Source organism: Ambystoma mexicanum, chromosome 1q (assembly GCF_040938575.1).
Source record: "Ambystoma mexicanum isolate Mex_15411 chromosome 1q, UKY_AmexF1_1, whole genome shotgun sequence".
In the NCBI taxonomy this organism is placed as follows: Eukaryota; Metazoa; Chordata; class Amphibia; order Caudata; family Ambystomatidae; genus Ambystoma; species Ambystoma mexicanum.
The window spans coordinates 45,764,234-45,789,010 of NC_090922.1; the positions used below are offsets into that span (position 1 = coordinate 45,764,234).

The 24,777-nt window shown below is 45.4% G+C and overlaps 1 long non-coding RNA gene across 1 annotated transcript in view; it reads right to left on the bottom strand.

Annotated features, from left to right (window-relative positions):
* LOC138520967 (uncharacterized) overlaps positions 1-24,777 on the bottom strand; it is a 158,466-nt gene that overhangs the window by 15,132 nt on the left and 118,557 nt on the right. Inside the window, exon 3 of the long non-coding RNA XR_011282897.1 lies at positions 23,123-23,167. This is a non-coding gene — a long non-coding RNA (uncharacterized lncRNA). The remainder of the gene's footprint in view (positions 1-23,122; positions 23,168-24,777) is intronic.

The following is a 24,777-nucleotide window of genomic DNA, read 5'->3' on the forward strand; positions in this document are numbered from 1 at the left end:
GTGGTGGCCTAGTGCCTCGTTGTTGGAACAGCCATGCGATTATCAGTGCGACCGAAGAGCTTATTTTATTGTAAACCAACACCCTGTGTACTGCACACGACCATCGCTTGCCTCAAGACGAACTATTTTGGATCGAGAGCAAAGAAAAATGCAAATCGCTGAATATTCTCTAAACATTTGATGTCCAATAAATGTACTTTGCCAAATGTACAATCTTGCCGTTTGCTTTTAAACCACAGTTTCATATTCCGAATTGTGGCGCTGTACTGTGAGATGATCTAAGACCCTGTGTACAGCAAAGGAACATTGCGTGACTCAAAACGAACTTTTTGGAACGTGAGCAAATAAAAATGAAAATCGCTGAATATTCTCAAAACATTTGATGTCAAATAAATGTACTTTACCAAATTTACAATCTTGCGGTTTGATTTAAAAGTACAGTTTCATATTCCGAATTGTGGCGCGCTGTGTTGTGAGCTAATCTGTGTTGATTTCCGGGTTCTGTGTGGAGTCGCGTAGAAGACGCCTGGGCGCGTTTGCCTACGCAGCACAGTCACGTCACGGATAGAGGCGGGGAATATGAATGTTTTGATAAAGTCTGTTTCAAGGGCGGGGGATTTGATTTAGTGCCGCAAAAGCAGGTGAGCCAGGTCGATAGGGGGAAATGATAGGATTATCAGAAAATGGCGGCTGATTTCGAGTGCGATAATGGACGAAAAGTCGGGTAAGGTCCATAGGAAAGTTTTCTACGATCTACCGAGTTATGCTTAAAAACACATGGCCGAACCGTAGGGACAATAAAAAAAAAGTCCCGGAACTATCCTTTAATTCTGCTTTTAGTGCAAGAAAAATAAATAATGGTTTTATTGGCAAGGAGAAAAGGCCTGCTTGCTGTGCGTGCTTATCTTTGCTGTTTTTGAGAAATAATGCAGCCAATTCATTACTGTGATTTTTTGTACAAACGTGAAGAAGCGCTGTTTTGAATAGCATGTCAGCTAGGCAACATGGTCGTGATTGTCCCGGTATGGAACACACGAGAAATGGTATATATGACTCAAAGTTTCCCATCCCTTTACCTGTAGGCCATGGCGAAATAATGGAACACATGCGTCCTTCACACTTAGACCTTCAGGCCCATCTTCCGCACAGTAGTGAATTACCTACTAGTGAATCACCTGTAACCGCCTTCTGATAGATTTTAAAATTTCAAAGCCCAAACCCGCCTCTATTTACTTCTACACAAGATATACTTCAACCAAGTTTTGTTCTTCTTCTCTCCCAAAAAGAAAAGGCCCAAAATATTTGTACATCCATTAAGGTTTGACGTAGTCGCGGACAAATACGGCTTTCACATTTTTAAATGTCTACGAAATACAGTCGTCGTTTCCCTGCTGTTACAGTGAAAGCTCTTGCAAATGCATATCACTGCTTAGGTCTGGACTCAGGGCACAACTTTTGCTAAAGGTCCGTTTGCAGTTAGCAAAAGGCTACATACATTCCACTATCAAACTGAAGCGTTAGCACAATCAACACCCCCATACAACAACTCAAAATAGGTTTACTCTTGCCCTGCAGTGCCATCTGCTGTTTAAAGAATTCAACGCACACACTTGAGGATAGTAAAATATTATCCTGAAGTCATACATTAAAAAAAAAACATTGACAACCCTCGTTTTTTCGATCACAGTCGGTCGACTTTCTTTCTATACCGATTACATGTACATATGAGAAAGGAATCGACATTTACATACATGGATAGCATGAAAAGGAAAGGAAAAGGGGAGTTGAGGGGAAAAAGGAATCAGTGGCAAACAGATAGCCAAGGGAAAGGAAGAGGGGGGAAATATGGCAAGGGAGAAGTGAGGTACGGGGAGGAGAACACCCAATAAAGGAAAAGGCCACGAGTTGTCGATAAAGAAAACAAAAATGTTGCTAAATTTGTCAGAAAACCGCGAAAACAGGCATTTGGCATTCATGACATACAACCCAAATATTAGTCATTGCCATTTGACCACGAGTAGGACATGCTTAACAGTATGACTTTCTGCAGAAACACTGTTTATGGAGCTACCTGTCAGGACAGCCTTTGGGGATGGGGTGTTCTTTATCAACATGATGAGGTGTAGAGGGGGTTGTTTTTATATATTTTAGAGGAAGCTTTTATGTTTAAATTGTGAGCGGGATAGGTTAGCTAAAACGTTTTTATATTATATTTCAAAGTGTTGCGGAGGGGTATACCCGTGTGGGAATGGGCAGCCCACAGCGCAGGGTGCCACCAGCAGGTAAGTAGGGGGTGGGTGGATGGGGGGAATCAGGATTTTACTGAGGAGCCAATTTCGAATTCGAAATGTTGGCACTCATTAAAATCACGGATATCCGTCTATTACAGCCAGTGCAAAGATGGATGAGGTGTTTGATGGAAATGTGACCAGTGTTCTGGGTAAGCTAGAGACTGCGGTGGGCTTTTGGCAGAAGTTCCCATTGTCATTGATGGGTAGAGGGGCAGAGTGACAGTCCTTCTAAGGTTGCTGTATATTTTTCAAGAGATTCCCAGACTTCTAGCTGACACTGTTTTTTGGAGTTTGGGCACCATGATGCTAGATCTTTATTGGGGAGACAGGTGCCCGAGGATTGGGTTGCAGACACTGAGACTGGGGTACGGTGAAGGGGTATAGGTGTGCCAGACTTTTCACTCTATTATGCGGCTGCACTACTGCAATATGTGGTGCCCTGATTTGATGGGAGTAAGGACCTGGTTACTCGCCTGAAGTAGGCAATTTTTGAACCAAGAAAGCTGCCGAGCATTCCAATTTTGAGGGTAGGAAGGTCAAATGTATGCCTGGGCAATTGCAGGCAATACACAAAACGTGGTTTTACCAGGCGTCCTTAGCGGGACCCGCGAGCAGAGCAGCATGCTAACAATGGGCCCGTCATTAACGGGCCTGTTGTTAGCATGCTCCCCATTCCCATTGAGCCCTATGGGGGCTCGAATGGGGATGGGTTCCGGGGATGGGTTCCTGGAATTGGGGAAATACCGGGCCCTCCAAGGTCGGAATGGCCCGGTTTTTTTCCCCATTCCAGGAACCCAGACCCCGGACCCGGTACCCGGAATGGGGGTAGCCATGCCGCAAATACCGACATGGCTACCTTCAAGGTCGTAATGACCTCCATAATGACAGGCAGATCGGTGTGAGGTGCATTCTGAAGTGGGGGCCGTTATACGAAGAAGGTCGATTCTCAAGTTATGAGAATGCTAAAACCCAGTTTGAAATGGGGAGGGCTGGCTGGCTTTATGACGTATGCCAGACTTGCAGCTTGTAGTAGGCAAGGTTGGGTGGATTTCCCAAAGGTTCCTGTGGCTAACCAGGCTATTTTATCGTTAAGTGCAGATGGGAGGAATATAACAACGATGTATAGGGCATGTGTGAGGAGGCCGGCATCTCGGGTGGAGGCTGAATGGACATTGCCACCCGAGAAGACAACAAAAGGGTTCTCGTAACATGCGGTTTAAGTTGCTACATTAGAAATACTTGCACCCACCAGAATGCAGAAGATATAGAGCCGGACGAGTGCGCTGTGCACTAAATGCTCATATGACAGGGCCTCATTTATTCATATGTGGTGAGACTTCCCCAAAACAAGGGACTTTGGGAGTTATGGGCGTGTTAGCCGAATTCACAGGGGGAGGAGGGGTGTTACAGGCACGAGTAAGACATGCCTGTTGGGGACTTTGCTGAGGAAGAAGAAGGGTAAAATGCTGCTTAGGTTTGTTATGCTGGGATAACACTGGCAGCAAGACAGATTGCCATGGCATGGAAACCAAGGAGAGGGTTTCAGTAGGGGCTTGGCCCAGTCTAATGGTCAAATGGAGGGACAGCGGAAAGAGATATCAGACGTACGTAGGCTGAATTTAGGGACCACGAGGGTCTTTACTCTGTGGGAGGAATATTTGGATGCTGTTCTCGATTCCCCAGGCTTGATGCCGCCATGAGAAGGGACGGGGTGTTTGTTCGAGGATATCGGGAATGGAGTGCCGTTGGGAAGCGGAGATGGGGATACTCATGCTTCATGAGTACGGGGGAGGAAGGTTCTGGGCAAGTGGTGAAGGAGTTTGGCACAGGTGGCAATGGGGCAATTGACGCTGCTGGGATAATTGGCGGATGAATCAGAAGACGTGGGGGTCAGGAATGGACATTGGTGCTAGTCGGAGGAGGTTGTTATTATCAAGGTTCGGGGGGGTTGTAATATGTTGAAGGATTAACAGACCGGATTATGAAGTACATGGTCATTGTAATACATATATTGAAAACTGTGAATAAAGAAATATGAAACAAAAAAAGAAATGATGGATTCTTTTATTCCCCCCAGAAATCCAAATCATGTTGGACTTATTGTACTTCAAGTTCGTTCATTTCTAAATAGGTCTATAGAACATTTAAAGTCCTTTGTAGCCCAATGAGAGTGCAATGATGTCATCCGCACAGAGCAAATATTGAATATGAACTTGACCAATACGTGGTGGAAAACTCCCTTGATGAATAAATATAAGCAGTCTGTCTCTTAGGCAGACAATCTTATTTTCGATTGACCATTCAGGAAGGGCCCAATAGGTTAGGGTGTTACCCCTCCCCTGCAGTGTCAATTACCCAGCATACCTCTTGTCGAAATTCGGCAATTACAACCAATGGCGAGGTGGCCAGGGGGAGAGGAACCAGGACTGAGACGAGGAAGAGACGGACTAAGTGTATGCGTATAATAACTGGTACACAATCTCAAAATTACCCCCTCGTCCTTGTTCCTCATAACACACCTCACTGTCTGAGGAAGCAGAACGCAGTAAGAGGGGGAAGTTGCACCACAAAACGGCTCAAATAACTGAATGCAGTGCACACAAGACATTGGGCCTCATTACGCGGTAGGAGGTAGCCATAGTGCTATTAACACCATGGCTACCCCCTTACCGCATTCCGGGCCCGGGTTCCCGAAATAGGGACTTACCGGTTATTCCAACCTTGGAGGACCCGGTAAGTCCCCATTCCGGGAACCATTCCCCATTCCCATTCGAGCCCCCATAGGGCTCAATGGGAATGGGGATGGAGCTAATAACGGTACCGCAATTTGCGGTACCGTTATTAGCTCTGTAGTCCCTTAACGGGTCCCATCCATAAAGCCTGGTAAAACCAGGCATTCAGGAAGGGACCCGCTAAGGGACCTCAGAATAGGGTGGTAAGGGATTACCGGCACTGGTGACCTTACCGGTGCCAGTAATCCCTTACCAACTACCTCGTAATGAGGCCCATTGTATTGTAAGACGCAGTTGGTGCCATAAGATAAGACTGCTGAGCCAAAGGACTGATGGGGCAGCCCACTTACAATTTGCAGTGATTGAGAAAGGTCTCAGGAGTCTCCCAAGACTAGGCCCTGCAAATGTGCCCTACCAAGATACCTTTGAACGCGTCTCAGAAACAGACAGAGACTAGCTGATGCGACCCCTGGGGAGGAAATCCAGTCGCCTCATAAACCGTGGTAATGACTGTTTAGGTACACCTGTTCTGAGTGGTGGCTCTAGGCTTTAGCCCAGCTTTCCCCCGGAAAAAGGGTGGCCAACAGTGCCTCACGCTATTTCGTACCCGTCGGCCAAACTAGGCAAGTTCCGTTCATCTTTCTAACATCTATGGTTTGGGCAAGTAGAGTAACAGCTTCCAGGAGACTGATTGGCAGTCAGGAGGATCAGTTCCTCATAAATATGGAAGTCAGAGATGGCATTGAGCCTGGCAAGAGAAGGCTGAAGCACAAGACCCGCGGGGACAACACTACCCTGGCCATCAACCATGGGCAAGTCCCCAACCCCCTCTAAATCTGTAAAAAACCTTGGATGCACTCTTGACTCTGACCTAACACTCTCGTGCCAAGTCAACAATGTCTCAAAGTCCTGCCATTACCACCTTAAAACTCTCAGGCGCATCTTTCCATACCTCTCCTTTCCCAACAGACTCTCCGCAGTCCAAGCAATTGTCATATCAAGACTAGACTACGCCAACCCACTCTACCTTGGAATCCACACCTACCAGCTGAATAAACTACAAAGAGCTCAAAACGCAGCAGCCAAACTACTACTTGCACTCGGACCAAGGGACCACATCTCCCCTGCTCTCAAAACTCTACACTGGCTTCCAGTAGCCCGAAGGGTGTCTTTCAAAACCCTATGCATTTCTCACCGAGCGCTGCATAAAACCGGACCTCAATATCTTCAAGATAAGTTAAAACCCTATCACCCACCACGCACTCTAAGATCTAGCTCGGCCGCCCTCCTGGTCGTACCTAAAACAAACTCAGTCAAGTTAGGTGGGTCATCATTCTCAGCCTTGGCCCCCAAGCTGTGGAACACGCTGCCACCCCACATCCGCCTAACAGAGGATCTAATATCCTTCCGCAAACTATTGAAAACTTGGCTCTTCCCCTAAAACCAACCCTGTGCTAAAACTAACTCAAACTGAATAACACCACTGCAATATTACCAGCCCAACAAACTACTAGATCTCGAACTGCAATATGACAAATAATAGTATAACATCAAGATCCAAGCGAGAAATCGACAACCAATAACCACCAATGTAAACTAAAGAACAACGTGAATAGGTCATAACAGCGAAATATCAACATGATGAGTAAAGCAAATGTATAAAACCAATGAATGTTTAGAGCGGACAAACACATAAACGGGAACGTTGCGTGGAGGCGATGAAGGCATAAACCAGACGATTGAATAGGACAGAGAAACGTCTAGACCAAATGACTGAACTGATGTACCAAACGGATGATTGTATAGAGCGAATGAATGTATAAGCACTGAGGGAGGTATAAACCCGCATGAGCACAAGGGACTGATAAATATGTAGAGCAGATGAAAATATTGAATGGATGAGTGTATTGAGCAGGCGAGCGTATAGAGCGCACGAATATATTGAGCGAATGAGTGTATAAGAACGGATGAACCTATAAGGGCGAACAAGCGCATAGAGCGGACCAACGTATTGAGCAAATGAGTGCGCTGAGCGCATGTGCGCACAGAGCAAATGAGTGCGCGAAGCGGTTAAGCGCATGGAGCGGATGGATGCGCAGAACAGATGGGTGCCCTGAGGCAATGTGTGCGTGGAGCTGACGTGTACCGACGGGTGTGTCGTGCGGACGGGTATATGGAGCGGACGGATATGTGGAGCAGACGAGTGCGTAGAGAGAGTGTGTGGAGCGCACGAATGCGTCGAGATGACGTATGTACGTATAGCTGTCGTATGAGTGTGGAGCGGACGTACATTGTAAAACGGAATTATGTGTGTAGAGCGGACGTGGATGTGTGCAGTGCGGACGTGAGTATGTATAGAGCGGACGTAGGTATGCGAGCAGAACAGATGTATGTGTGTCTGTAATGCGGACGTGTGTTGTGTGTTGTGTAGAGCGGACGTGTGTGTGTGTAGAGCGGACGTGTGTGTGTGCAGAGCGGATGTGTGTGTGTGTAGAGCAGATGTGTGTGTGCGTTGAGCAGACTTATGTGTGTGGGTGTAGAGCGGACGTGGATGTGTGTAAAGCGGACATAGATGTCTGTAGAGCGTGACGTATGTGTATGTAGAACGGACATGGATGTGTATGTAGCACGGACATGTGTGCGTGTGTAGAGCAGACGTTTGTGCATGTGTGGAGCAGACGTCTATGTATAGAGCGGACGTGTATGCACGTGTAGAACGAACGTGTGTACATGTGTAGAGCGAACTCACGTGTGTACAGAACGGACGTGTGTGTGTTTAGAATGGATGTGTGCGTGTGTATAGAGCGGTCGTGTGCGTGTAGAGCGGACATGCAGGCGTAGAGCGCACATGGATTGGATGTGTGTCTGTAGATCGGACGTGTGTGTATGTATGTGTCTGGAGCAGACGTATGTATGTGTAGTACAGACGTGTGCATGTGTGGAGCAGACGTATGTGTGTATATAGAGCAGATGTATAGATGTAGGTGTAGAGCGGACATGGGTGTGTGTAAAGCGAACCGGAGTGTGTGTAAAGTGAACAGGAGTGTGTAGTGCGGACGTATGTATATGTAGAACGGACGTGTATGTGTAAGTAGCGCGGACGGGTGTGCGTGTGTAGAGCAGACATATCTGTATGTGTAGAGCAAACATGTGTATGTATAGAGCGGACATCTGTGTGTATAGAGCGGACGTGTGAGTGTGTATAGAGCGGACGTGTATGTGTAGAACAGACGTATGTGTGTGTAGAGCGGACGCGCGTATATGTGTTTGTATAGAGCTGACGTGGAACAGACATGCACGCGTGTGTGTGTGTAGAGCAGACGTGTGTGTGTGTGTATGTAGAGCAGGCACCTGTGTATAGATCAGAAGTATGTGTGCGCAGACCAGACCAAGTACCAGCTAGTAGAGCCGGTGATTCCTTAGTGCAGTTGAATGCATGATCGAACGAACGCATGAGCGACGAATTAGGAAGTATGTAGATATAATCCGATCTCATACGCATCATATCACATCACCACGCTTACTCTCTTCTTTTACACCATCACCCAACTAGAACACAGCGATACTATGACACCATTCGGTATAGCTGTTCTCATACCAACATCTTCCTCATACTACACATCACTCTAACTAAACACTGCTGGTTACACCCTCCAGCCGGCGTTCTCCTCAGGCCTAACGCAGCCTCAATCGATCTGGATAATCCGGCCAGAACGAACACATACTCCTCAACCCTCAACCACCACACCTAATGCTAAGAAGCTGCCTCCACATGAATGCTACACCTGAGCACACATATACGGTGCGCACACGCATCTTTGACGCCTTTATACTCTCTCTACTGACTTGAACTTCGGTTCCCGAGGGCGTTCAACCTACCAGCGCCTTGAGACTATACCAATGGTACATAAGGCGCTATATAAATGCAAAGTAACATAACATAACATAACATAACATGAGGGATGGCTCCGATGAAATGAGCGCCACAAGCTCGCCCAGCCTGCGAGCAGAGGCCATGCTCAGCTGCAAGAGACATTTGCAGGATAGAGGGCTAAGAATGAGATCCTCCAACTCCTTAAAAGGAAGAGCAGACAAGGCCATCAACACCAGGGCAAGCACCCCCAAGTTGGGAAGGGAGACCAAAACCCTGAGAGGGAGGCAATAGTTATCATCCTAAGGAGACATAGCTTCTTAAACCTCCATACACATAATAGGGTTCTGGGATATGTAAAATGCCCTAATTACCCCAGGTTGAGGTGTGGCAGCAGAGCAAGCCAACCCCAACCAAGACTCATTGTGGAAAAACTCCAATACTGTGACTCGATCACAGGTAAGGGGGAACAAGTTCCGCCCTAGGAAAAGGGCCACCAATGCCTAGCGTATGCCTTCCAAGTGAACCCCTGGATCGCCAGTGATAGCCCTGAGGAAAGATCCTCTATCTCCATTCCTAACTATTGAGCACCCAGGCTGTCAACTGCAGACAGCACAGAGTGACTGATGGCAGAGAAGGCCAATGCACAGGGCTGGTCAACGGGTGGAAAAGCGTGGGAACGCTGCTACCTGAAGAAGGAGGTGGAACCAGCTCTACCTTGGGTGAGCCAAACCTACAACAAATCTCTCGAAATATAGAGACCCTTATAAAGTGCTTCACTGTGGGGGGAATAACCCTGCTGAGAGGGTCTGCCCTGGAGTTCTCCACCCCTGTAATGTACAACGCCTGAAGCACAAGTAGGTTGGACTCCTACCAACACATGATGTCATGTAGCACCTTCTGGAGAGAATGAGACATTGTGCCCCCCCCCCTGGCAGTGGATATATAATTTGGACACTAGGTTGTTTGTGTGGACCAAGACTGCCCTCCCATTGATCTCCAGGAAGAGCAAGAGAGGCTTCCCCACCGACTGAAAACTCTCTCCAGTTGGAAAAGCTCTTCCCTGATTCCCAGATTAATTTCCCCTGGATGGAGAAGGGACCTAAGGTCGCACCCCACCCAACCTGATTGCCATCCACTGTGAGCATTAAGGGCTAGGGTACGCAAGGAGACGTATTGGAGTAGGTGGCATCCTCGTGCCACCAAGCCATGCTCTCTCTGACGTGCAAAGTTGCTTTGATCAATTCGTAGTAATCCTTTTAAACCGAATCCTGCTGAGTCAGTAGCTGGATGACCAAGGGCTTCAGATAGTGCCTGGCCCAGGAGACCACAGACACTGAAGATGGCAGGTCCCCTTGAACCGTCAGGCACTGGTGAGCCGAGGCAGGCCTCTTCTTCAGCAGGCTGGACAGTCTGGCCTGCAACATGAGTGCCCTGTGAGGGTCGTGGGAGACTTTACTTCTCCTGGTGTTCAAGTGAACCCCGAATAACTCTGTCTACTGGGTGGGAACAAGTAAGGACTTCTCTATATTCAGCATCCAGCTGAATATCACCAGGAGGCTGCGACCCGTAGCTGTGTGCTCTCATGCCAGGGGTGAAAAAGAAGCATTGATGAAACGTCAAGACATGGGTGCACACTAATCCCTTAGGTGTGGAGCTTCACCAACATGGGTGCCAGGACTTTTGTAAACATCCTTGGTGCTGAATGGAGGCTAAAGAGCAGCACCTGGAAGTGATCCACGCAACTGAAAATCCGGGGAACCTCCTGTGACTCCGAAGGATGTGGAAATAGGCCTCCTTGAGATGCCTAGAAAGTCAGGAAGCCCCCTTTCCAATCCTAGGAATAATCCCTATGAGGGTTTGTATCCTGAAGGGGTGGGTTCTTGATGAACCGGTTGACCCACATCAGATATAATGAATACCCCCACTCCTTCGAGGACTATGACACCAGGCAGTCAGGAGACCTATCTCACAGACTCTATGCTGGCTCAGATCAAATGGAAATCATGCTGGCGGATTGCTGTCTTTTCACTCCGCAATGGAGGAGCCACTGTCAGAACGGGCTGAGATGCAGCACTGTACCCGCTAGTGCGGCTTATCACCTCTCAGGACTGCAGCCCTATCGAAGGAGAGTTTCTGCAAGCTGGGACTATGCAATCGTGATGGCAGCTGCAACGACGAGGCAAGAGGTTCCAAAGGCCTTGATGGCTTTGTCCGGCTTAACTCCATGACACAGCGGATATATGGTGGTGTCTGTTTGGGATTGTAGGTCACTGTGTTTCTCTAAGACTGATTGTTGGTCACGGTTTCGTTCACTGCGGATGAAGCCAGCATCAACCCTAGTGCTACGGCTGCTCCTGTGGCTTCTGTGGTCCACAGGGAGGAGGCTGTGGACTCATGGTTGGTGGCTGCAGGAAGGTGTTGCAGCGACCTGGGTTTGGGGCTCATTCAGGTGGGACTGACGATTGTCGGCGGGCGCGGAAACAACGTCTGGCACCAGACTGTATCTTCGGTATTGCGTGTCGGCTGGTACTGGGCTCACTGGAGCCCCCATTCTGTTGCACAGCATCTATATGGTAACTATTAAGGATTGAGGCTTATAAGTTGGTCCTTCTTCCAACTTTGCCCCCAGCTGCTGACATATGGTTTGCTCTGATTACCCGTGCACTGTTGTTCCTCCCAATGCCAGTTTTGATGCAGTCCTTGCTGGCGAGCTGAGACTTCAGGAACTCTCAGCAGCCCTGCATACTCGGTCAGGGACCATGAGTATAACACAAGAGGCTCTGTTGGTGCCAGCTCAACGGAGAAGAGCAACATCACAATGTGCTTTTGTCGCAGAGGCGAACAATCAAAGTGTTACTTTGGCCAGGAGCCTAAATATTTTAGAGGTGAGCTGCTAACGCACGACCTCATAACCGCTTCCTTGACATCACGATATCATTGCAGAGCGATCATCATTTGGAGTTTTGCTTCTTCAATCCTGCAGCCCTCTTTGATGAGATCCTGCGTAGCGGAGACACATTGCCTGGGAAAGCTCTCATGCCAGCACAATGTCTCAACTAAGAACAAGGAGAACCACTCATCCAAGACAAAAGACCTCTGGGGTACTCAGGGTTCTGCCAAAAAGCACCTCAACTCTGGAAGCTTCCGCCGCTGAGAGTAATAAACTTGCAACATGGTCTGGGCTGGTTGATCAAGTAACCTTTTAGCAGTCGCGACCTGCGGCAGCTTTGTGAAGAATTGTAAATGCAAATGAAGTCCTTTGAAACAGATCGAACAAAAACCATCGGTCAACTTAACTGCAGACTCTTCTTTCGTCAAAGCAAATTACTGCGTGATCATTTACCTTGTGGTTTTCTTCGTCGGGGTAAACACATATATAGTATATGTTGAGAGGTATGGAGTGTGGGAAACAGTGGGGTAGCGGTTGGTAGGGTGGGTATGAGGGGACCCCCCCATCAAAAACAAAAGCCACGAGGAAAACAAAGTATATTATCGCACAGTAATTCATTACGATGGAACAACATAGAACAAAATAAACAGCAAAGCTCTTCCCATGGATTCCTGGGTGTCAAAACCGGACGCACATCTGGCAGATAACCATCACAACTGCACAGACGGGGTGCAGAGTAATGCCCAGGAACTAAAGGAGGTGCAGAAAGGATTTGCTGCGAGATTGTAGGATGCCGGAAATGGGCCATGGTACAACAACATCCACATCAGAGTCATGGAAATTTAAATAACTCGAAGGGAACTAGAAATTCATGTTCACGACCCGCTGAGCTAACTTCTAAAATATCCCGACAACCCAACAGTCTTCCTAGATTTATATCTCCATAGCAACAGAAATCTTGCCCAATACTTTATTGGCAAAGGTAAAAGATGATATCCTGACCCAGGCTAGAAAGCAAATGGGCCTCACCTTCAGGTGTGCAAAGTTAAACATCTTCCAGGAACATGTTTAGTCAACGCTTGCCTGGCATCGGGAAATAGACTCCCTCACGTCCTTTCTCCCCAGAGGCATGGATATCCTCTCAAATTGTCCTTTAACTATCCCAGGCAGTCACTGTTGTGACAAGTTCCCCTGGGGCACCCATGGAATCTGGGGATGAAGGGTACTCACCCTCTACACAATGTGCTACCTGGGGGAGGTAAATGGGGGATTTCCCAGAACCCCTCAACGTGTCCCAGCCACTCTTGTTTCTTGCTCCCAAAATTAAATCGTATGCAAAGCACACCTTAGGGAATTGGCCTTCCAGGAAATAAGCCTCCTTCTCTTGTTACCTGTAGAGCAGGCCCCCAAATACACATGTGTTTCTAAATAGTAACCCTTGTGAAACAATCGGTCTGGAAAGCGCGACTGGCGTTGCCGGATTCAATTTTCTGGTTAGCAAGGACACCATTCCTTTCTGTTTTGGCATGTGGCTGTGGAACGGAAACATGTACCTTGCTTCGGAGTCATAGGTGGTGTCGGGGAGAGGGCATTGCCCTTCTGCTTGAGTTAAACGCGGGATAGGATGTTTTCAAGCCTTCAGAAGTGGCCGAACCAGGGTTAATTGAAGTAAATTATCCACAAGGAAACATTGATAAGCCCTAATAAAAGAGGGAAAACGCCCCGATGACCTGCTCCCGTCAGAGCGTACTTAGTGTCCCTATGCAGCGGCTGTCTAAATACAACTGACAGCCTGACTGCACTTGGATTCCCTGCTAAACGTTTCCACTCAACACAAGTATTTTCTTTAAACAGCTTTTAAAAGAAAATATGTTTACTTCTTTAACTGGTACACCTGGAATGAGAATGCTCTGGTCTGCAGGAGTGAGCAATAGCGTGTAATCAATTACATCTAGGGAGCCTGTGTGCAAATTCGGAAGCCATTTGCAGTCTGACATGAGCAGCTCACTAGAAATAAAAGACAGACTGCACTTAGGACAACCATGTGGCATGTGTAGCTGGCACGCCGCTGACGCACCAAGGACAAGCCCAACTGCACCAGGACTAGAGAGGCGCAACATGCTGAAGATGCTGGGGGCAATTCCCACCTGCATGCTCACCTCTGCTCGCAGAAGCTGTTGTTCCGCTGGTCTGCTGCTCTTCAAGCGGATGAAGAGGCACTTCAGGGCTAAAAGATCCGGGGGTTTCTAGAGAGTTTTATTATGATCGGGGTAAACGGGAAGAGTCTCCAAAGCCTACTCGGTTGGGATAACCACTACCTGTTCCACCAAATGATGCATATTGTCCCTCCCCTCCGACCCCCCGCATATAGAAAAAAACTCACGCCATGAAGATAATGAAGTATTGGACTCAACCCAATATACTCGGGCCTTTAAGTTGCTCATGCGTCAATGCCAGATTCTTAGCCAGAAACAACATTTAGAAATGCAGTGACCCAAGGCCTGGCCCTAATATTTATCAGAGAACTGTGGGCTGACTGATCAGGGCTGTAATCTTGTTCTCTCAGATCTGGAATGCACAGGTTTTCCTAATCATTCCAAACATAGAGAAACTTTCTAGAAATCGTTCTAAAATTACTCAATGACCGTTGGCAACATCAGAAAATCTCAAAACCATATTAGTGAATGCTCTCTTTCAGCCAATCGTCCAAAATACTTTTACCTAACGGCACACTGGCTAGATCTGATATCAATGAGTTAAATGTTTAGAGAGAAAATGCGGCTGAACTTGTGATGGACCTTCTGCGTCTGACCATGCATAGTGGTTTCAGCATATGGCCAGAGGCTGGCTCACGTTCAGACACCAACATGTTCATGGATATGGGACTAAGTAGCCTACAATATACCCAATGGGCGAAAGGCCCTAAGAATGGCCAGGGACACACGTTGCACCCTATTCCTAGTCTAGAGAGGGCATGGCAACCTAGGTCTTACACCTCCCCGCCCAACCGGCTGCTGGCATCATTCGCTAATGCATTTCCGGTGAAAATGTGGTCATTTCAGGAACGGTACCACAAAATAAGCCACTTGTACAAAAAGGAACTGGAAACATATAGATTCAAGCTCACCACCTAAAACTCTTACAAATGAATCACGCGACAACACAAAAAGGAGAGCCGCGCCAAAAGCACAAAAAACGATTTCCAACCATGATAGAGAAAAACATATGAAGCCTCTGCCAGGGAGGCTTACTTAAAAACTGCCGCACTTTTTAAACTACTACAGAAATCAAAAACATCAATTATTATCAAGAAAGAATTCAACCTTTATCAGCACCTAAAAAATGAGTTTTTGAAACCCCGTCAAGAGCTCCCCTGAAGTCTCAGATAGAGATGTGTGCATCAAGGGTCGTGCCCTTCACCGCCCAGCCCTCAATGTAATTTCCCAGCTGTGTGAGCAGATCACACAATAACCATACCACCAAAAGAGATGGGAATGGGCAACATGGCGACCAGTCCAGATCCTTATCTTGGACAGAAATGTCGCTGGATCACCTGGATCACAATATAATTATCGAGAAGAGCAATTTAAGAAAAATAGTGCAAGTTCCATGATACAAGATCGACTATTAACGTTGGTTAATCTCTCCATTAAATCTGCATTTTTAACATCTACCTTTACTCGTGAAACCTCAAGCAGTCGTAGCGGGTTTGGCTTAATGTCTGCCAAATAGAACAATAGTGTCATTCTGCCTTTACAACGAAAGGTCTTCAACAGACATATTAGCTTTTGGGTCTTGACTTAATGCACAACTTTACACGAGCGCGATATAAATAAAATATATCATATCATATCATACATAAACTCCACTGACAGACTGAAGCGTTGGCACAATCAACATCCCCATTTAGCAACTCAAATTAGGTTTACTCTTGCCCTGCACTGCCATCTGCTGGTCAAAGAATGTAAGGCACACACTTAAGGATAGTTCAATATCGTCCTGAAGTCATAAATCCCCAGAAAAAGGAATGACATCCCTCATTTTTCGACCCCATTCTGTCGACTTTCTATAGCGATTACATGGACATATGAGAAGGAATCGACATTTACACACATGGACAGCATGAAAAGGAAAGCAAAGGAATGAGATGAGGGGAAAAAAGGAATCCGTGGCAGAAAGTAGAGGAGATATGGTTAAGAGAAAAAAGAACACCCCATAAAGAAAAAGGCAAATGTTGAAAAAGAAAGAAAATGTTGCACATTTTTCAGGGAGCCTCGAAAACAGGCACTTGGTATTCATGACATGCAACCCAAATATTAGTCATTGGCATTTTACCACGACTATGAACATGCTTAACAGTATGACTTTGTGCAGACACACTGGGGCTCATTACGAGTCCAGCGGTAACCGTGCTGGTACTACCGGCAGGTTGCTGCCAGACCAGTTAAGATTTACCAACGCCTGACTTGCTGGTAACACTGGGGGATTACAACCCCGGCGTTCCGCGAAGTCAGGCGCCGGTAAATTGCAATTCCCCATTCCCATAGAGTCCCAGAGGACTCTATGGGAATGGGGAACACGGAAGCACCGGCACCGTTGATAACGGTACTGGTGCTTCCGTGACGGTCTGCTTAATATGGCCGCTGTGTCCGGCAGCATTCGACCTGTCGGGCACAACGGCTGCGGCATGCAGACCTGTAATATGCCGGTCCGGAAACAACGGTGTCTGTAAGTTTACCGGGAACCATTGTTTCCGGACTGGCAGGGTCAGAATGAGCCCCACTGTCTATGGAGCTACCGGTCAGGGCAGCCTTTGGGGGATGGGATGTTCCTTATCAAAATGATGACGTGTAGAGTGTTCGATATATTTTAGAGGAAGCTTTTATGTTCAAATTGTGAACGGGGTATGAGCTAAAACTTTTTTATATTGCATTTTTATACTTCTGAATGTTTTTGCACTGATGTACATAGTGAGTCATGATTGTGAATATTTTTGTTTGTAATATGTTTTTTCGGCTCTTAATGATTTGAAGAATCACTTTCTGTAAGGATGTAGAAGTAAGGCTCGGACACAAAGGTGGCATGTTTTAGGGCAGAAACTATGATTATTCAAGAAAAGGGTTGGAAAAATACCTCTCTGTTTTTAAAACTAAGAGCGGTTTCACTCCCTCAAAGAAAACTAAGCAAACTCTCAGAATGTGTGAAACCAAAAGGTCCACCACCTCTGTCGTGTTTCAAAAGCCACGTTCTGTCCCTAACGCTTGTAACTAAAAATAACTGTGCAAGGAGGATCTTTCCTAAAAGTAAAGCCTTCTTTGTGGTTCCAACCAATAGAAAAGTCCCCAGTCTCTCGGGATATAAAAACTGCAGAAATAAAGAATTGTCCACAAGTGTAAAATTCCAAGGCTAGGATTGTGATCCTTTCCCCTAGATTACTATTGGTTCTACGTACTTTCCTTTTGGGCCTCCCAACCCTGTATTCTCTCAAGCAAATGTCTCTGGATAAATCACAAGAATAGGTTTCTTGAATCCACCCTGCTTTATCCCAAAACGTGACACAGGATTCCTGTGTTAATTCTTCTTCTTTTACTTTGTGTGTGGGTCCCAAGCTTGCAATATTCATTCACGGGATCCCAGACCCTCTTATCACCTTGGTTGTGGGTGTCAGGCACACAATAGTTCTGCACAGTGTCCCAGATTCGCAATGCTCAGAATCACTTGGTTTACTCTCCTGCCTAGCAGTTCTCTACTCATGGTTTTGGAAGTGGGTCACAGCCTTGCATTGTCCATTCCCAGACCCAGACCCTCTTATCACTTTGGGTGCAGGTCCCAGACTCGCAATGTTTAGAATGGCTTGGTTCACTCTCCTGCCAAGCAATTCTCTCAGTTTGGGTGCAGATCCCAGACTTACAATATTTGTCCAAGACCCTCTTATTGGATCTTATGCCTTCACCCCGTTGCTCCCTGGGACCCCTAGCACCGCTCAGGAAACCTGCATAACTGTTTGTCTCTTCTCTGCAGGTACCATAGTTTCCCGAGCAGCTGCTCTCTTCCTTGGGACTCAGGTAGCGTTTGGTGAACAGCCAGAGTCTGCTGCAGATGTCAGCTTCTCCTCAGCTACGTGTCCGCCTTCTCAGGCGCTTTGCCATTCTCCAGGATGCCTGCTGGATTGCCTCGTCAATAGCCCAAGCAGTCCTTCTATCCTGGACTGCGTTGGGGTTCTTTCTCGCCTCCACTCACGGCTTCACTTCTGGCTCTCGTCTGCTCGGCTGGTATCTGGTTGACAGAATTCCTCCTCTGAGGATAGCTCTCCCTAGTCCCTTGCATACTGCTAGCGCTCCAGGGTTCCCCCTGCCTCTCTGGGAGGCACACTGGCTTTCTTGGTTCCCCCAGTGAGGGAGACTCCAGCTAACCTCAGTTCCCCACAGTCTGCTGAGGTTCAAGGTTTCCGACTCTATGTGGGAAGCACAGCGGTTCACAACCCCTTCTGTTACAGCACAGGATTCCTGATCCCTGCTCCTCCAGGGAAGGCTTGGCTCATAATTCCTGATCCTGTCTTCCCTTTTATACTGACTCCGGCCAATAGGACTTGGGGAAACACTAGACTGTTGAATGTGGTTCTTAGAGGTGATCCTCATGACTCTACACTTCTGCCTCATCACAGTACTGATCTTATGACTCCCCTGTGAGACACTGGGGTTGTCCTTCTTCACCGCAGTACTGGGAAAAGGAGCTTCACTTAGGTAAGTCCTATTTTTTCTCGCCCCAGTATTTTCTAGGGGAAGGGTATGGTAACAACAACTCATGAGCCTATCAAGTGGTACCGCTTCCGGTTGCTGTATGCATTTTCAGATGACACCCCTGTGCCGGGGTGGTGGTCACACAATGATGTTGGAAAGTGTGTTTAGGGAAGGTGTGGGCCTTATGTTCCCTTCGTGAGTGGATTGGGTGCACCTTTGGCTTAATTTCCATCACCTGTACGCATTTACCTCCACCTTTTAGGTGGAGGTAAATGCAGTGTGCTTTTGGTGATATTAACGCTTGTAATATGGCGGTAGCCTTTTTTTGTAATTTCAGCTGTAATTACATTGGCGTTAATAACTTCAGAGTTGATTTCGCTTACGGTAATACCATTGGTGGTATTACCAGGAATGGTATTACCGTCGGCTCCTAATTTGGCAGCATGTAAAAGTGGCAGTAATGCCGTTACTGCCACTTTTAACGTATACTGCCAGACATATAATGATCCCCTTTGTCTCGAAGATTCTTTTTGTTTCTTATGAAAAGTTTGGGCTTAGGAATAGACATACATGTTTCCTATCTGTGATTCAGTACACTGACAGTCGTAAAACTGCATGGTAAATACAGGACCACGATTATCATAGAGCAATATGATGAGACACTTACAGCGAGGACAGTCTGATTGTTCCATACGTTATTCGAGACACTTCCCTAGTTTTCACACCACAGAAGTCATTCTTTAACACATTATTCATACTGTCAGCAAACAGTGCAAGGTCATACATTTTGAACACATTCTTTTCATGACAGCAAATTGGACACATCACAGACTAGCCAGCACTTCTCTAGTTAGAAAAAGGTTTATGTGGTGCACATATTTACTTTTCAGTAACAGCACAGGTTGAAGGGCTTTAAAATGCTATGGGGCTCTTCCCAACGAGCTGTGAATTGACAGAGAAAAGGGCTACTGCCACTCCCCATTTCACACGTGTCTGCCCCAGCCTCCTAATAAAAGAGAAACAGAGGCCTGAGGGGATAATTACCCTGGGCAGCCTACCTGTAAAGCCCTGCTGGTACTTGAGCTCCACATTCTGTCATACCCGTTAATCAGTGCTGACCTGAAGCAAAAGAAAACATTAAAAAACATGGATGCAGACATCCATGTTTGGCAATTCAAAATAGCACCGTTCTCATTTGCATGGGTGGGGATGAGTACCACACAGTATGGTTAAGTTTACTCAACTCACACGCTTTTGGTGGGTGTCGCCGGTCTTGTAAAGAGCTGACTCACCCACCAGGCCTCCTGCACGCCCATTCATTTCAATGGGCTCGAACCCGCCAAAAACGAAATCGGGTGTTTTTACCCACCTTTGCGACACAAATGGTTGAGAGCTATGACTTACCACCAGGGGTGAGGTGCACCCTCTACCGTATGATTTCAAGGGAGCTGAGTTAGGTGGAGGAGGCCACAGGAATTGTTGCCACCAGGACTCAGCAGAGGCCCAAACACTCATGCAGAATGGTCAATGGTGAATGTGCTGGTAAGTCCAGGTGGGAACTGCACTGACCGATGTAGGGCAGTGGCAGCTGACAGTGTGGAGTAAGGACATTGGCGTGGGCCCCGAGAGGTCCAAGGATGCACGGCTGCACGGTCGTGGCACTATCAGTCCAAAGTTAGACCTATGCTCGTCTCCATTTTTTTTAAAACACTGTGTAGCATTCTCCAGCAGGTAGAATGTTATTGTATAATATGGAATGTAGAGATTAGGACGCAGGACTGTTGGCCTGTTGATTAAGAGCCTGATAAGAGGCCGGTTAGGGTGAAAGTATGATCTTCATAAAGAAGACTTTATCCACGTACCTGTCCTCCGATCATTTTACTGGCGACGAAGTACATCGCAGCAACATCATTGAGTAGCCGTAGCTGTGCAAATCCAAGTGAAGCCGGCTCCTGTTTGAGCCAGTGCCATCTTTTAAGGTTTATCTGCCCGACATCTGCAGGTTAGCTATGCACTGCTGCGATAGCCCTCATTTGACCCGCTTCATTGCGCAAGGAGCTAAGGTGCGCAAATGGGACAGCGGTGAGGGGCAAGGAGCGTGCTCAGCAGAGGAAGAGCAAGAGGGCACGCCATAAGCAGAGAGCGAGTCTGATTGGTGAGAGCGAGATGGCACAGGAGGCTGAGCGGCAAGTGCTCCATTGACAATTACTGCCTTTTGCAGATTACCGTGACGCGCGAGCCAAGTGTCAGCTGCCAGACAACACAGGGCTACTACAAAGAAAGGACTTTCATGCATGTGCGTACGCACCACCATTTTGGTTACCTTGGTAACCAGCAACATTAATCTTGCTTAACAGCAAACAGTGACGCGCGCACATAACTCTCCTGGCAAGGCACCAGTTGCTTGACAATTGTCTAAAATCTTTTATTGATGCTTTATTGGAAAGTTCAGAAACTTGCAATTTCATGTAGAGTTGCAGAACTCTTGATGTTTCAAGAAATTAAAGTTCAAGACATTCGCACTAACAAAAACTGTCAACTCAGCCTACATTGCTTCTAGGATTAAAAGATTTTTCTTTAAAGAAAAGAAATTATAATAATTTTAGTCGGAATCCCTGTTCCAATATAATACAATACAAGGACTACTGCTGCACTGCCATACATCTCTGTTTCTTTATAGTGATATGGCTATGCAAGGTGTACTTCCACCTAATTACTTTTTGAATGTTCATGGGGAACCCAACTTACCCTGGAAAAGATGGAATACACGGTTTGACTACTATGTGCTTGCTGTACATGGATAAAACTTCTCTAGTGAAAGAAAGAAATGTATTCTAATGAATTGTCTTGGCAATTATGGTCAAGAACAATTTGAAAATGTGCTACCACTTTCTGAGGAGGAGTCTGCAAACCTTTCGGAGTATGAGAAGTGCATAGAAATGCTTGACAAACATTATGAGACGTGTGTGAGTATTATCCTGGAAAGGTATCATTGCTGCAAAAAGAAGACAAGTAATGGAAAATCTGTGGAACAGTATATCATGGCGCTTAGAGGTTTAGCAGCTTCATGTGAATTTGATAGCACTTTAAATGAAACACTGCAGTAGCAGTTTTTGCTTGAATGTACAGATGAAAAAGTGAGGAAGGCGTGGTGGTCCAAAAGTAATCCCTCTATTCATGAAGTTATAAGAGTAGCAAAGCAAGTTGAGCATACGCACAAATGTGTGAAATAGTTAGAAAACAGAGTCGAATCAGACATGAACCAAAGATGTACAAATTGTGGAGGTTTCAGCAGTGCAACCAAGGAGATCTGAAAAAAAGAAGCAAAGTGTCAAGAAAGAAGGTGCGAAGAAGAGATTTGGAAAGCACAAAGAAAGAAAGAAAGAAAGAAAGAAAGAAAGAAAGAAAGAAAGAAAGAAGACGACAGGAGAAGATGTTTTCGATGTGACCGTTTTTCTCATTTTGCGAGCAGTGACAAATGCCCAGCCATCAAAGCTCTGTGCAAAAGATGTAACAGACGAGGGCATTTTGCAGCTTCCTGTAGAACTAATAAATTAAAGGAATGGTTCGGTCAGAAATATTATTGGCCAAAAAGATGGCCAATAATAAAACAAATATCTAAAATATATCTTTTTTTAAGTCCCTATGGAAAGTATTGAGCAAATAAAGCTCAAACTTTAAAATTGCAAGCACTAGCATCCATTTTGTGATTTCAGGCAGCCTCCTCGGCTCTGGCCTTGCAGCACTAAACAAGCAGCAAAAACCCCCTACTGGGAGCTTTTGCTTATTGAGCAGAGCTGAGGAGGCTGCCTTCACTTTCATTTTCCAGGGGGGCCTGGTGCCTGAGGAGCATGAGACTCTTGGGTCTATTGTGAAATCCTTATTTTTCCTGCAATTTGCTTTGTGAAAGAAGGTATCTCATTGACTTACTGCGACTCTGGATAAAAGAGACAGCTGGAAGGGATAGAACATTGTCATTTGAAAGAACTGGTTTGGATGGACCGGGGGAGTAAAAGGGGCTGTGGGGTTAAGGAAAATAATTTCTTGTTGAAATTTTTGGAAATATTAATAAATGTTTACATGTAAAAATAAGATTGAAGGGGTGAATATTGGCATGGTGATTGATTCTGGAGCGAAGTATGCTTTATTGTCAAATCTATCTTTGACACTAAGTTACAAAAAACTATATCACTTAATGTAGTGGATATCAAGCCTGTAGCATATAGAGTCAAAATAATTGAAATTGAAAGGTGGTTCTGGGCATTCATGAAATATAAGGATATTGGTTATAAACAAACATTTACACATATTATAAATATTTCACGGTACACATATCAATAAGCACAATAATTAATAACAAATCCTCATATATATCCCATGTCAAGACATAAAAGAAAATAACATATTATTAACAGAGAAATCTAATAAATATTCATCACTTTATATGAAGGCAATACAATTCAATCTAAAACCTGAGCTGAAAAAAATTAAACAGCAGTATGTGGACAACATGATAAAAAAAGTTTTACAATTGTCACAGATCAGTAATAAGTATAAGTTTTAGGATGTAGGAATCAGTAAAAAAAGCTTCTTACCAGACATGAAATGACACAGCAGTGATGCCTAAGGGTCTGTGTGCGCTATACAAATGAAAAATAAATAAATACATTATAATAGACTCTGCACAATAAATAGCATTCCAGAATTGATCACCAACAATATGCTCAATGTTGGTAACACATCTGGAATAGCTTTTAATATAATTAGCTTGCAATTTCTTGCATTGCTTAAGAAGATGCCAGGCAGAGTCGATATCCAGTTCGCACAATCGACATATCCTCTCATCTATAGGCAAATGAGTCCATCTCCCTGTATGCTCTAACGTGGGCAATATATTAAATCGAAGAAATACAATGAATCTTCGTATTTGGATTCAATAATATTTGGCTAGATACGAGCACGGACATATAAATTATACAGACTTGGGGCTAATACACAGCCCAGTTAGACTCAAATGTTAATTGCCATTTCTGAGGTGATCTCCCCCTATTGGCTCATACGAACAACCGCAGTCGTATCGGTATGCTGAGCAATCATAAAAATGCAGTAAAGTATGATCAATACCCCAGTTACTCACTTTGGTCCAAAGCGGGGGTCTAGATACTGTATCAAATGCTTTACTAAAATCTATAAAGGATAAATATAGTCTATCTTTTACTCTGCTTTTACATGCCGATATATGGGACTGAAGAGCACTAATGTTATGTAAGGTGTTGTGCCCTTTGCAGAAACCCATTTGAAATGGAGATAATAGTACAACCTTCAAAGCCCACTTAGTTAATTTAGCAAATTTAGCAGTATAGTAGAAAAACAGTTTTACATCAAGCATAGCCAATAATTGATAGTTTTGGGGGTTGGCTTGATCGCCCTTTTTAAGAATAGGGATCAGTATAGGTCTATGCCAGCTAGTGGGAATTATGCCATCTTTCAGTATTTTACAGAAAGGTTGCTCCAAAACGAATGTCCAAAATAACAGCATTAGCCAAACTATCAGGCCCAGAGCGTGTGAATTATTAAGGGCTTTAATTATCATAATAATATTTGCCTTGCTCAAAGCCTTCTAAGAAATAGGCAAATAGGGAGTTTCCATAGTGTGGGGACAACCTGGAACAAAATACAATTCTCAAATGGCTCTAATCCAATCGAATTTGCCGATAGAATGTAGCTCTATTTGAGGTTTTGAGTTTAAAAAGCTACTTGCCATAGTCCAAAACTTACTTTCATAATTTTTGTTTAAGAAGATAAAATAAATATATCCAATTAGCATTGGTGATGGAGAATTTGTGAGCTTTGAGCGCATTTATTATTGGGTATTAGCATGTGCCTTCAGGCCAAGTGTAGTTAAATCTTTGTTCATCTGGATACATTTTTTCAGAGATTTTTCTTGGAATGGCGTATTGATATATCAAAACAGATATTATTATTTTTAGGGATATTACAAAGTCCCAATTTGAGTTTGAGTAATTTGCGCAGTAATGTCATCAGGCTAGCCAGGTCCTACTGGTGAATAACGAGACAATTATAATGAGTGGTAGTGTTAGTATTGATAAACTTGCTAATCTTAATAACATTCCTGCTTCTCCATATGATACGATTGCCCGAACCGTTCACAGAAATATGATAATTTAAATGGCTAAAATTATGAACAGATGGTAGCTTATAGTTCAAGACTAATAAAGCGTGATCACTG